This window comes from Schistocerca piceifrons, chromosome X (assembly GCF_021461385.2).
Source record: "Schistocerca piceifrons isolate TAMUIC-IGC-003096 chromosome X, iqSchPice1.1, whole genome shotgun sequence".
In the NCBI taxonomy this organism is placed as follows: Eukaryota; Metazoa; Arthropoda; class Insecta; order Orthoptera; family Acrididae; genus Schistocerca; species Schistocerca piceifrons.
Genome location: NC_060149.1, coordinates 336,761,666 through 336,774,492, shown reverse-complemented (window position 1 = coordinate 336,774,492; position 12,827 = coordinate 336,761,666). Strand labels below are relative to the sequence as shown.

The 12,827-nt window shown below is 41.8% G+C and overlaps 1 protein-coding gene and 1 pseudogene across 5 annotated transcripts in view; both read right to left on the bottom strand.

The window, feature by feature from the left end:
- LOC124723141 (plasma membrane calcium-transporting ATPase 3) overlaps nucleotides 1-12,827 on the bottom strand; it is a 720,425-nt gene that overhangs the window by 361,278 nt on the left and 346,320 nt on the right. For 4 of the 5 annotated variants that reach the window (XM_047248333.1, XM_047248330.1, XM_047248332.1 and 1 more), the window contains exon 1: nucleotides 3,222-3,329. The exons of the other annotated variant lie outside the window; for it this stretch is intronic. The gene's annotated coding sequence lies outside the window, so the exon portion shown is untranslated. Of the gene's footprint in view, nucleotides 1-3,221; nucleotides 3,330-12,827 lie in introns of those variants that run through there. 5 annotated transcript variants of the gene reach the window in all.
- Nucleotides 11,372-11,489, bottom strand: LOC124723568 (annotated as a pseudogene).

The window sequence follows — 12,827 nt, the reverse complement described above, 5'->3', positions numbered from 1 at the left end:
AAGAAACTTTCTGCTCGCACTTGTTCATTAGCCAACAAATGAAGCAACTATCAGGCAACCGGTGTTCGGTAGTACGGCAACAAGGTCGTGCATTCTATTCAACAAGCGTTGCGCTAATACGTCACTACTTCTCAACGCCACAAAGAATCTAGGTGATACAGGTGTTACTTAAATGAAGACGTGTGCTCAAAATTCTTACCGATTACACTCCTGTGACATCTGGGGAGGGGGAATTGGACTTACATGCGACGATGCGACAAACCAACCTTTCGCCAGTATTGCTGCAATATACACGCTGCAGATAGTAACTGGCTATAAGAACACACATTTATTGCGCCGTATAAACGAGAAACAGTTTCATACCTGATTATCTCATCGTAAGTCATGACGCTACATCATAGCTGACAGTTTCGATTTAGTTTCATGTATCAAAACTGCGACATCTCGCTTTGATTTGGAACAAGCGAAAAATATGGCAAACGCTCCCCTTTCACATAAGTTGTAAAGCTATAATTTTACATGGTTATTTATTCTTAATTATGTCAAATTTCACCTATTTCTTCTTGTACAGAAACAGCTGCGATAGTACGTGCTACTCGTACGAAGATTGCAGCCTAAATGTTAGTGTCAACATTCTGAAGTCATGCTTCACTAGAATTTAATCAATATCTGTAATTGCTTACGGGAAGTAAAATTCCCATCTTGTGCAGTATACATACGTTTAATTAAGACATACTAAATTCGTAAACACTTTCACTCCCCGTTTGCAAGTACTGTTCGTAATTTGGACACTGGTACACTACAGAGGCAGAACGATTACACACGATAGTGAGAGGGAAGCGTTGAAATTTACCACAGAGCCTACACAACTCTGACCCCCAGAACTGAAGGGAGCATACTACATACCCGCCGAACGAACAAGATTTAGTAATGAACCAAAAGCTGTCTTCTCCACGAACGAGGAACGTCGTTGGTGCCGGTTTAAAGACTCCATGAACTGAACATCAAGCTTTCGACATGGTCAACCACAGGACCCGAAAAATTATAGACTCATTCAGCGTGTGCCCGTCAGGGTGATAGTAATTATAGGCTATCTACGTATACTTTTCGCACTTCATCTGCGAAGTGTAGAAAAACTGAAGCGATGGTTACGAAGAGCTAATAGGATTCCCAGGAATATATAATTTTACAACTTTTAAATGTTGAAGAGCAGATTTCACAAACTGATGCGACAAGTGAACTTTACAATTTCACAATATTCTGAACTGTCAAACACGGATCAAACCTTTAATTACTGAATTCGGTCAGGTTTATTACAGGCTCCTAAATGGTGTAGACATTTGGTGGAGCTTTTGTGTTATCGTGGGCGACTGAGCAACAGCGTCTGGGCCGTTCGCCGGGTACACTGGTGCTCGGACAGCCGATAAGCCCGGGCCGGCCGTGCAGCCAGCTCGCGACCTTTGTCGTATCCCACCCGCGCACACTTGCCCTGTTCCCACAGCATAGGCCAACGACGCTTCCCCTCTATACACAGGCCGCGCTGCTTAGAACCAATTAATGAGGGCTAGTAAACTACGTCCAGAGCATGTAAACTTTCATGATACACTTAACTAAATTGAGTTGGTACGTACCTAGTGCCAGGGACGTGAATAGCGAGGAGGTTGTGGCGTGTGTGTCTGGATTCTTACCGCTCCGATCAAGAAATCTTAAACAGATGAACTGATAACCGCCATGTTAGCTTCCCACGCTTGTAAGATATTACGTCATTTCTTGGCTGCCGCGCGGTCAGTGTAAACGCATGCTCTACCCGTGACAACGCTGACGTCACACACCCTCTGCCACCCACTGCACTGTGACTCACGCACGCGATCTGCTGAGCAGCTGTGACATCATTTACGTGCCGGCATGTTATGAGCTGACAGATACACGTCGTCCGCGAGTATGTCCCGTGCGTCAACAAATACTGTTATCTGACACTACCACCACATCTCTCGGCAGAAAAATTTTCGTGCCGGTATTTTGTATATTCTAGTATTCAATGAAGCAAACCACGACTTATTTACGGTCTAATATGTGTACTGCAATTGCCACTAAGTTCAATGTCCTGGAAACTACATTTATAGTACTATTTACGTCCCAAAAATCGAATCTGTATTAAGCCACTACGTCTAACCCAGAAAGACATTGATAGATAACATGAACGGAAAGTTTAATTTCTTTGCCACATGCACTTTGACCTTTGCGGAGCTTGATTTATGCAACAGAACGACCGCATAACTATAGTAGCCTACGTCCACTTTTAAGTTCCGTTTTCCGTAACGAACAGCACTGACATTCAAATTCGAAAGCACAGCTATTAAAACTGACTTCTTGGCATTTCCGCTTCCCCGTTGCTTTCAAGAACGGATGTTAAGATCAGAAAGAGTCCCAGTTAAATTTACACAACGTGCTCGTAACCTACGTCTGTACGAATTTTTGCAGAACATACAATTCAGGACATTTTAAGTACCTACGGTAACGCTAAATCAATGATTAGTCAAGTGAATTTATAAACTAGTTACATGCTTAAAGCCAAGACAGTGTATGGGACCTCTACGTGACCACTATTATCAGACAGACCATTAACGGTAGCGATCCAATGAGATATTTGTCCCAAAATACACTAGCACGTGTGAAAAGTAAATAGATAAGAAAAAGATGAGATTTGCAACAAGAATATCAGAAATACAGTTTTACCCATAAATTAACACGATGTATTTATCAGAAATTCAATTCTAGTGACTTTATAGTGATAGGTACCAACAATATAATAATTTTCATATAAGCAACGAAATACCACAATGACACTGTGAAGCGATCATTACGCAGCAGTTTGTTATACTTTTACACAATTCGTACTACGAATAACTTCAAAGCTTCATTTTGTTACTCATCCCCCTGGGCACACCATAGAAAATTGCCAGGGGAACTTAAAACACATATTTAACTGCCCAAGGTTTATCAACTCGTGCTCTTAAGTACTTAAAGGTTATTAATACGAGCCCTTCGAAAAGTTTTGACCTTATCCGAAGAAAGAAATTAAAACTGTTACATTGTTGTACATGTGTCTTGACGCTACTTTCAGGCAAACGAAATAATTTATCGAAACTTATGTTGGGACGAAAACTACCCGTACTGAGCTAAACAATCAATACAAAACTTGAAATTGCGATTGTACTCACAGAAGAGTAGGCCGGTGCTCCGCCTCAATTATCCTAGAAGTCGATGACTTACACCACCTCACACAAACCTCACGACCACCGCCACTACCAACTAACCCAACTGAACGCTGCAGCAGGACTGTGCTCGGCCGACAGCACCGCCTCTGGCGGCGTATCCGCGAGTCGATCGATACTAGCGCCTCGTCGTGGTTAGATGACGAACGAATAGCCGCGTCTTCGTCTCCTTTTTAAATCGTGACGACTTTACGTGACTGAACTACGGCAGCTACACAGGACAGAAGCGCAAATAAATTGAAGAAAATTTGTTTACGGTTACTCTTGATTTCAGTTAATTGTTTTCTTTTGTACATATTGCTGTAACATAAAGGAAGACCGTAAAATGTTTGTTTCAGGTACGGTACATATACAAAATTGCAAGTACATTGCAGTATCACCAGCAACGGTCTGATTATGAGTGAGTCTTACATCGTCATAAGAGTATATATTACATTTCTTTTTCGTATGTTTACTTTCGCCTGTAGATATGCAGCAGTCTTTCATTGAGTAACTTGAAACACAACAGCGTTTAGAAAGAAGAAGCTGTTGCGTAAAACCATATATTTACTATGTCAAACAAACATAAGCACAGAAGTGGTACAATACTGTAACTTTTTCGGTTCTATAATATATTTAATGAGCAATTCTACGCCTTTGAATTTTTTTTATTAAAGCTGAAATGAACGGAATATGAGATTCCCTGCACTTTACCTTCATAATGCTGAGCTGTTATGTGTTCTGATACTTGTTAGTCTCCTCTTTCTTTTAAAATTAGACTCAGAAAATGAAGTCAAGTTTCTCAAACATAACTCGAAATTGTGAACTACGCCAGGTCTTCGGTAAGGCACTCCATGCTGATACATTGACGCTGAAGGTAGCAAATGTCTTCGCGTCCAGACTGCCGCAGTGCGAAGTTTTTTCAAAATTTTCGCTTTGTCTGTACAACTCCGGTTAAAATACTTCTGATACTTAATATACAATGATTTGACTGATTATTAACGCATTCCAAGCGCAAAGCTTTTGCTGAAGTGATACGCATTTTACCATACAGAACTCCAAGAGGGACAAACTTTGGAGTTCACATGTAGTTTTCCGCTGTCCCATAACAGAACCAGAATCGTTTTAAGTACCTTAGTACGGGACTTTTCTAATGAACGTTCTCTGCAATTCACACCCGAAAAAGCATTGTTCAAAACAGCTAAAAGCGAAATTTGGATCTATATAAAAAAAAATCATCGAGGAGCGTATTTTTAATAACACTTATTTTGCTAAATTTCGCTATCCAGTCGCGAACTGACTTCGGGGGGAAATACTTCTTACACGTTTCTAGCTGTACTTATAGAACAACAGCGATCACCATAAGCCAGAAAACTGCATGTAAGCGTATCTTAGGTGGAAAAACGTGTAATAAATATAGAATACCTGTTGCTCCTGTTACGTATTACGTCCATAATAATCTTGCTATCAATGTTGCATAATCAACAAACGCAAGGCACTCCTAATTAGAAAATTCAAACCTATTATTGCTCTCGTCCCTTGCGTAGAACTGTCAGATTGTTTTAATGTTATTTAGAAGGAAACCTTCCACATAAGCAGATAATACTAGTTAACATTTGACGATTAGCAGCAAGAAGAGCTAAGTTCCGAATAGTTAATTCAAGTGTTTTCATAAATGAGATTATAGTAACTGCATAGTTTATACAAAATATCGGGTGAACAATCTGTTATTCGTCTCTGCGTATTTGTTCGCTGGCAAAGCTGATTGTCAGGAATCCTTTGCAGTTCAAGGACAATGGAATCAAATAATATGCCACGATCATGTAGTTCTGTGGCTCAAGGGCTACGCGTCAAGCGAAAAGTCCTAAGGTCCGCGGTTCAGTCCGCAGTTAGTCAAAGAGCTCTTTTTTTTTCTTTTCACTTATCGCTTATTTCCGCTCTTGAGACTATTTGTGTGTGTGAAAAATACCAAGTTGCACCGAAGTTCGGAGTCCACTATAAGCTGTAAGTCGCCCTGAAACTGACTGGGTGAGTCAATTCAGAGGTCGGAGGAAGGCAACGGCAAATCACCTCCAATAGCACCGTGTAAGGAACTACGCTATTGTCTCCGTCAGATTCCTCTGCTCTCCCTTAATGCTTGCCTTCTCCTTTCACTCCTGTCGACTGCTCATTCAGCAGCGCCTGTCAATGCAGGAAATTCAAGTTTTCTGTACCAGAGGATAGACTGTTGCTAACAACGATGGAGCAGTCTTGTCCTGCAGAAATATACGACATTTTATCCGTTATGCTTAATGAATTTACCTTGGGCACGGAAAGGAATAATGCACGTGTAGGGTCGTTATAATTAAAGTGCGGCTACTAGCAGAGATCCGGTGTGGGCTGTCAACGAAACATGGTAGATAGTCTAATGCGTTAATGAGGAACCGATTTACGTTGGGAAAAATTAGTCCTAATTTTGGCTACCAGTTGCAAATCGGGCGTTGTGAATGTAAGAAAGACGTATATAAATGTTTCCTTATGTAATGGATTAGGAACGGGACGCGGTCAGTGAAAGTGAATGAAATGGGAAAAGTATGACGTTGATTTTATTACTAACCTGCGCTTACACGATTTGTTCAATGTGAGAACCGGATACGTCTACGAAATACTGCTTCCTTAAAATAACGCGATCAACAGTTGCTCGCAGCAGTTCCGATGCAATCTGAGCAACGTATTCCTGTATACTGGCCTTCAGATCTGATAGAGACTGTACGTGTTCGTGGCAAACGCGTTATTTTAGATTTCCCCAGAGCCAAAAGTCACAGTGATTCAGATTAGATGATCTTGCAGGCCATGCATCTGGAAAACATATGGGAGGTTGCATTAAGCAGATGTTTCACTGGGCTAGCGACATGAGGCGTGAAACACAGTGCAGGAATCATATGCTGCACAAGGAGGTTTCGACATCATGAAGACGTCACGGTAAACCTGTCAGACCCTCTGGGTGTATTATCTTCAAAGAAGATCGGACCGAGAACAAAGCTGCTAGTGAATCCACACCACACAGTCGCTTACGGCAAGTGCAGTGGTTCTTCTTGGACAACAAGCGATTTAACAGTACCCCAAGTTCAGCAGTTCTGTGTATTCAATGCACCCTGTACTGTAAAATGGGCGTCGTCACGTTGCCTGGCCACGTGTCGTCAACTTCTACTCATGCCGGAAACCAAAGAGCAAATTCAGAACGTTTCTGTGGATCATGAGATTTCAGTTGCTGCACCGTCTCGATCCCGTATCAGTGTAAAGTCAACCGCAAAACTTTCCGTACCGTTGACCATGGGATGTACAATTATCGTGACACTGCACGGGCACTAGCACTACCTGGGCTACGTGCTACATGGCCAGTTACAGCAACAGAAACCTCGTCAACAACTCCCACCGGGTTAGGACTCCCTCCTCTTCTAGGAGCCACACCAAGCTCACCCATGTTTTCGAAATTCATTACCATCTTCTTGAAACCATTTAATGACAACGGGCCTTTCCTCAGACCTTTCAGTTGGCGATACTCTCTCAATGCAGCACTGTAACTGCTGCCGTTCACAGAAAACAGTTTCACTAACAGTACACGGTCTCTCTTCTCGACAGCCGCACTGTTCACACACGTTATGGCCTTACAAATGACGGCTTCGATGTCATACCTTCATGCAACGCCAGATTTGCATCTGGTGGCCACAATTGGAACTAATTTGTTTTCCAAAGTAAATCGGTTCCGCATTAACGCATTAGCGTATCTACTAAATTTCGTTGTCCTATGATAATTGCAGCCCACTCTGGACCTCTATGAGTAGTTGCACTTCAATGATAGCCACCCGGTACACACGTAATTATTTGATACTCCATCTATCGGAGTAAAGTGTCTGTCATCGAGCAGAAATACGTTAACAACAGATTAAATTTGCTTCCACTCGACAAATACGCTCACAGATGAGTCCTTTGACACATCCAATATTTTTGTGTGTATTGTGTGCCATACAACATGGACGTACATAAGATTTGATGAAGGTTCCAGTTTTCGACGTAAGCATTCCAGCAACTGACGGTGTGCAGATGAACGAATATTTAACTGTACACGTAAAAGTAGTATTTTTTCGTCTTCCTCGGTATTAAAGCAAATGCGTTTAGTATGAACTATATAGAAACAGGATTTCATCGGTTTATCGCTTATTAATATTTTCAGCGAAATCTTTTGCTTAGTGTGTTATATTGATTTCTAGCCGGTAATGTAACTGGAACTATTAAAGAGAAGAAAGCTGATATAAGGATTGTCGGCGGTCGACTTGAAACATTTTGCAAGCGTTCCCATATGGTTATCCAAATGGGAAGGCCAAAAGTGCCGCCGGTCGGAGTGGCCGTGCCGTTCTAGGCGCTACAGTCTGGAACCGCGCGACCGCTACGGTAGCAGGTTCGAATCCTGCCTCGGGCATGGATGTGTGTAATGTCCTTAGGTTAGTTAGGTTTAATTAGTTCTAAGTTCTAGGGGACTGATGACCTCAGAAGTTAAGTCGCATAGTGCTCAGAGCCATTTGAACCAAAAGTGCCAGCACAGAGTTATCTCATCTCTATTGCCAGGTAAGCATCATGCAACGAGGTGAAACTGTGCTTTACTTGCTGTTCCGCATTAACGCATTAGCGTATCTACTAAATTTCGTTGTCCTATGATAATTGCAGCCCACTCTGGACCTCTATGAGTAGTTGCACTTCAATGATAGCCACCCGGTACACACGTAATTATTTGATACTCCATCTATCGGAGTAAAGTGTCTGTCATCGAGCAGAAATACGTTAACAACAGATTAAATTTGCTTCCACTCGACAAATACGCTCACAGATGAGTCCTTTGACACATCCAATATTTTTGTGTGTATTGTGTGCCATACAACATGGACGTACATAAGATTTGATGAAGGTTCCAGTTTTCGACGTAAGCATTCCAGCAACTGACGGTGTGCAGATGAACGAATATTTAACTGTACACGTAAAAGTAGTATTTTTTCGTCTTCCTCGGTATTAAAGCAAATGCGTTTAGTATGAACTATATAGAAACAGGATTTCATCGGTTTATCGCTTATTAATATTTTCAGCGAAATCTTTTGCTTAGTGTGTTATATTGATTTCTAGCCGGTAATGTAACTGGAACTATTAAAGAGAAGAAAGCTGATATAAGGATTGTCGGCGGTCGACTTGAAACATTTTGCAAGCGTTCCCATATGGTTATCCAAATGGGAAGGCCAAAAGTGCCGCCGGTCGGAGTGGCCGTGCCGTTCTAGGCGCTACAGTCTGGAACCGCGCGACCGCTACGGTAGCAGGTTCGAATCCTGCCTCGGGCATGGATGTGTGTAATGTCCTTAGGTTAGTTAGGTTTAATTAGTTCTAAGTTCTAGGGGACTGATGACCTCAGAAGTTAAGTCGCATAGTGCTCAGAGCCATTTGAACCAAAAGTGCCAGCACAGAGTTATCTCATCTCTATTGCCAGGTAAGCATCATGCAACGAGGTGAAACTGTGCTTTACTTGCTGATGTCGGCCGCATATTTAGTTCACTTCAGACTAATTTTGGATACAAATGCATTGTATTACTGTGCAGCTTCTTTCAGAAGCTATAAATAGCCAATAAAAAAGAAAAAAAACCTCTTCGTTAGTTTAAAAAGCTATAAATATTAATAATACAGCAAAATACTCGTTCTTTGCTAATTATCTGTGATCGAAAATCCTGTTTCGTTATGTTGAATAGCTGACGAGGTGACAGGGGCGCCCGATCACACGAAACACCCTATAAATAGAGGGATATCAACAAAGGCGACATAAAGCAAAGTTTCCATTAAATGATACTGTGAAAGAAGGTGGCTTTGTTTTTGTATTGAATTGAGACCCTTTGAAAAAATGAATGTAGTGATAACACATTTGTCGCTGTTTTCAGCTATACGTTTCACAAAAGAGGCTACGAATATGCTGAATACGAGATCCGAAAGTACCGACACAGCGTAGTTTTTAAACTATCTGTCCAGCGTTTCGTGGGAAATCAGGCGAGTCTATCACGTACCGGCACTTCTGTTGTTAATATTAGACTCATTTCTCGCGAGAACTGACTAAACAGTAAAAAAATCACCCTTTTGCGTATTGTGAAATGTCTACAGATTTCTTTCCATATTTTCGATAGCTATGAAAATATTCGGGGTTAACAGCTTGTCTTACTTATTGTGTACACGAATTGAAAAAATGGCCCTGAGCACTATGGGACTTAACATCTATGGTCATCAGTCCCAGAGAACTTAGAACTACTTAAACCTAACTAACCCAAGGACATCACACAACACCCAGTCATCACGAGGCAGAGAGTACACGAATTGAGTTTAAGTTTAAGTAGGCGAGTCAGTACACTTTCAGTGCAAGTAAAAGTATAAGTTTTTTGAAAATGTGCAACGAGCTACCGGGCTTGGAGTCCCAGACGAGTTGATACGTAGTTTTTACATGCCATGATATTCAGTAAAGAACGCTTTAACTTAAAAAGCGTAAGTGAGGGCTGACCCTACGACTTTGTTTAGAAGATAGGTGAAGGAAATGCAAACCTACGTTTATAGAATTTGTAGACTCAGAGAAAGCTTTTGACAATGCTGACTTTTACACTCTCCTCGAAATACTGAGGGTAGCAGGGGTAAAATACAGGGAGCGAAAGGCTATTTACAACTCGTGCGGAAACAAACGGCAGTTATAAGTGTCGAGGGGTATGAAAGGGAAGCAGAGGCTGAGAAGGGAATGAGACAGGATGGCGGCCTGCCCCGACGTTATTCAATATGTACATTGAGAAAGTAGTAAAGGAAACCAAAGAAAAATTTGGTGTAGGAATCAGAGTTCAGAGAGAAGAAATAAAACTTTTGAGGCTTGCTGATGACATTGTAATTCTGTCAGAGACAGCAAAGGACTTGGAAGAACACCTAAAAGGAATAGACACCGTGTTGAAAGGAGGATATAAGATGAACATAGACAAAAGCAAAACAACGATAATGGGATGTAAACGAATTAAATGAGGCGTCACCGAGAGAATTAGATTAGAAAACGAGACACTAAAAGTAGTGGATGAATTTTGGTATTAACTGGTGATGGCCGAAGTAGAGAGGATATAAAATATGTGCTATCGTCCAGTATCGATTCCACAGACATTTGTGAGGGTTCGATGAAATACGCAACAACCAATGGGATGAACTCCAGAGGACCACGTCTCTCTCTCAGCATAGCGGCACCCACAGACTGAAGCCAAAATAGTGTCGATAATGCAAGAGTTCAGACCCAGTTGGTGACCTCATCTGAAGGCGTCAACGTAATAGTGTAGGAGCAACGAGTTGTTTAAGTTACTGATGAACTTGTACTTAGAGTAAAGTCTGAACATTGTACCTCGAGAGAACATTTTCTTAATTAGTACCTCAATTGATGCTTTGCTAGTCAATGACATTTGTAAATTTTCCAGTACTCCCGTGGCAATGAAGTGTGTTAAATGAATCTTTAATTATTTAATCTAATAAGGTGATTTAAAATTTCATGGGTTACAATTCCTATTTGTTAACTCACCGACCAATCAAAGGGCCCAGAGTAACGGTCGGACGAAAGTAGTTACGTCTGGTCATAACAAAATGTGGACCAGCAATGGCAAGGAAAGCGTTTCTGAAGAGGAGAAATTTGTTAACAACGAATATAGAGCTAAGTGTTAGGAAGTTTTTTCGGGAGGTATTTGTATGGAGTGTAGCCTTGTAAGGAAGTGAAACATGTACAACGGCTAGTTTAGATAAGAAGAGAATAGAAACTTTTGAAATATGGTGCTACAGAAGAATGATGAAGATTAGGTAGGTAGATCGCGTAACTAATGAAACTAAAAAAGTTAACTCTGTCCGAACACGCCATGTAGGTCCAACGGCACCGACCGGCCGCCGTGTCATCCAAAGCCCACAGGCGTCACTGGATGCGTATATGGAGGGGCATGTGGTCAGCACACTGCTCTTCCAGCCGTTTTGTCAGTTTACGAGACCGGAGCCGCTACTTCTCGATCAAGTAGCAGCTCAGTTCACCTCACAAGGGTTGAGTGCACCCCGCATGCCAACAGCGCCCGGCAGACCGGATGGTCACCCATCCAAGCGCTAGCCTAGCCCGACAGCGCTTAACTTCAGTGATCTGACGGGAACTGGTGTTACCACTGCGGCAAGGCTGTTGGCTGCGTAACTAATGAGGAGGTACTTAACGAAATTTGGGAGACAAGAAATTTGTGGCTCGGCTTGACTAAAAGAAGGAATATCTGTAAGTCCATCTTTATGCAGACGCTTGCGGAACCTCGGCTGTTAAGTATTGAGTATCGAATCAAAACACCTTCATCCATCTAAATTTCCATTTGTTATCTTATTCAAGCAACCAGTTTCAGCACTAAATTACACCATTTTCAGGCCCCATGACCGACGTGTAGGAAAAATCCCACCTCTGACCCAGGCAAAATAGGGGCCAGCGTTCAATGACTGATATTCATACGTGTTTGATGCTGTTGTCACTTTCGATCTGGATGATCGAAGGTGTCATTGTATCAAAAATCTGTGGATATCAGTCAAAGAATGCTGGCCCCTATTTTGCCTGGGTCAGAGGTGGGAATCTCCATACATGTCGATCAGGGGGCCTGAAAATGGCGTAACATAGCGCTGAAACTGGTTGCTCAAGTAAAATAACAACTGGAAATTTACACGGCTGAAGGTGTTTTGATTCGACATTTTAAAACAAGGAATCGATTGATAGGACACATTCTGAGACATCAAGAGACCACATATTTTGTGTATGAGGAAAGGATGGGGGTAAAAATCGTAGAGGGAGACCAAGAGACGAGTGCAGTAAGCAGATTCAAGAGGATGTAGGTTGCAAGTAGTTTTTGGGAGATGAAGAGGCTTGTACATGATAGAGTAGCATGGAGAGCTGCATTAAATCAGTCTTCGGACAGACGACCACAACAATAGAAAAAAAATGAATACACTCGCAGCTACACAGAACTCTTTACTGACAACGACTGACATTTGCAACCTGCTGAGGACATTGAACAGGTGCCGTTCGTAGTCGAATACCACAGCGCAACCTGCATGTTTGGCTAGTGTGCGCATTTATGTTCTAGAGATGTAGATACGCTCTTGAAAATTGGACAGTTCTTATGAAAATGAAAGTTTTGTAGTCCTTTGCTTAAGTTAAAATTTATTCCAGTTTTCTCTTTTCATTCATACAGAAGAAACGTTTCGAAACACGCGTGTCTGGTGCAATTACTACTAACCTAGTCGCTTTGCCCAGAAAACGGAGAGGTTTATTACTGAAGTTTTGAGAAAGCACTTTCCGGGAAGAGTCGGACAACACACATCTCGCGAAGTCGCCACGACGAGAAAATTCGAGAAATTAGGACTAATCAGAGGCTTACCGACAGTGGTCATAACAAAATGTGGACTATCAACGGCAAGGAAAGCGTTTCTGAAGAGGAGAAATTTGTTAACAACGAATATAGAGCTAAGTGTTAGTGGTACCAAAAGTAC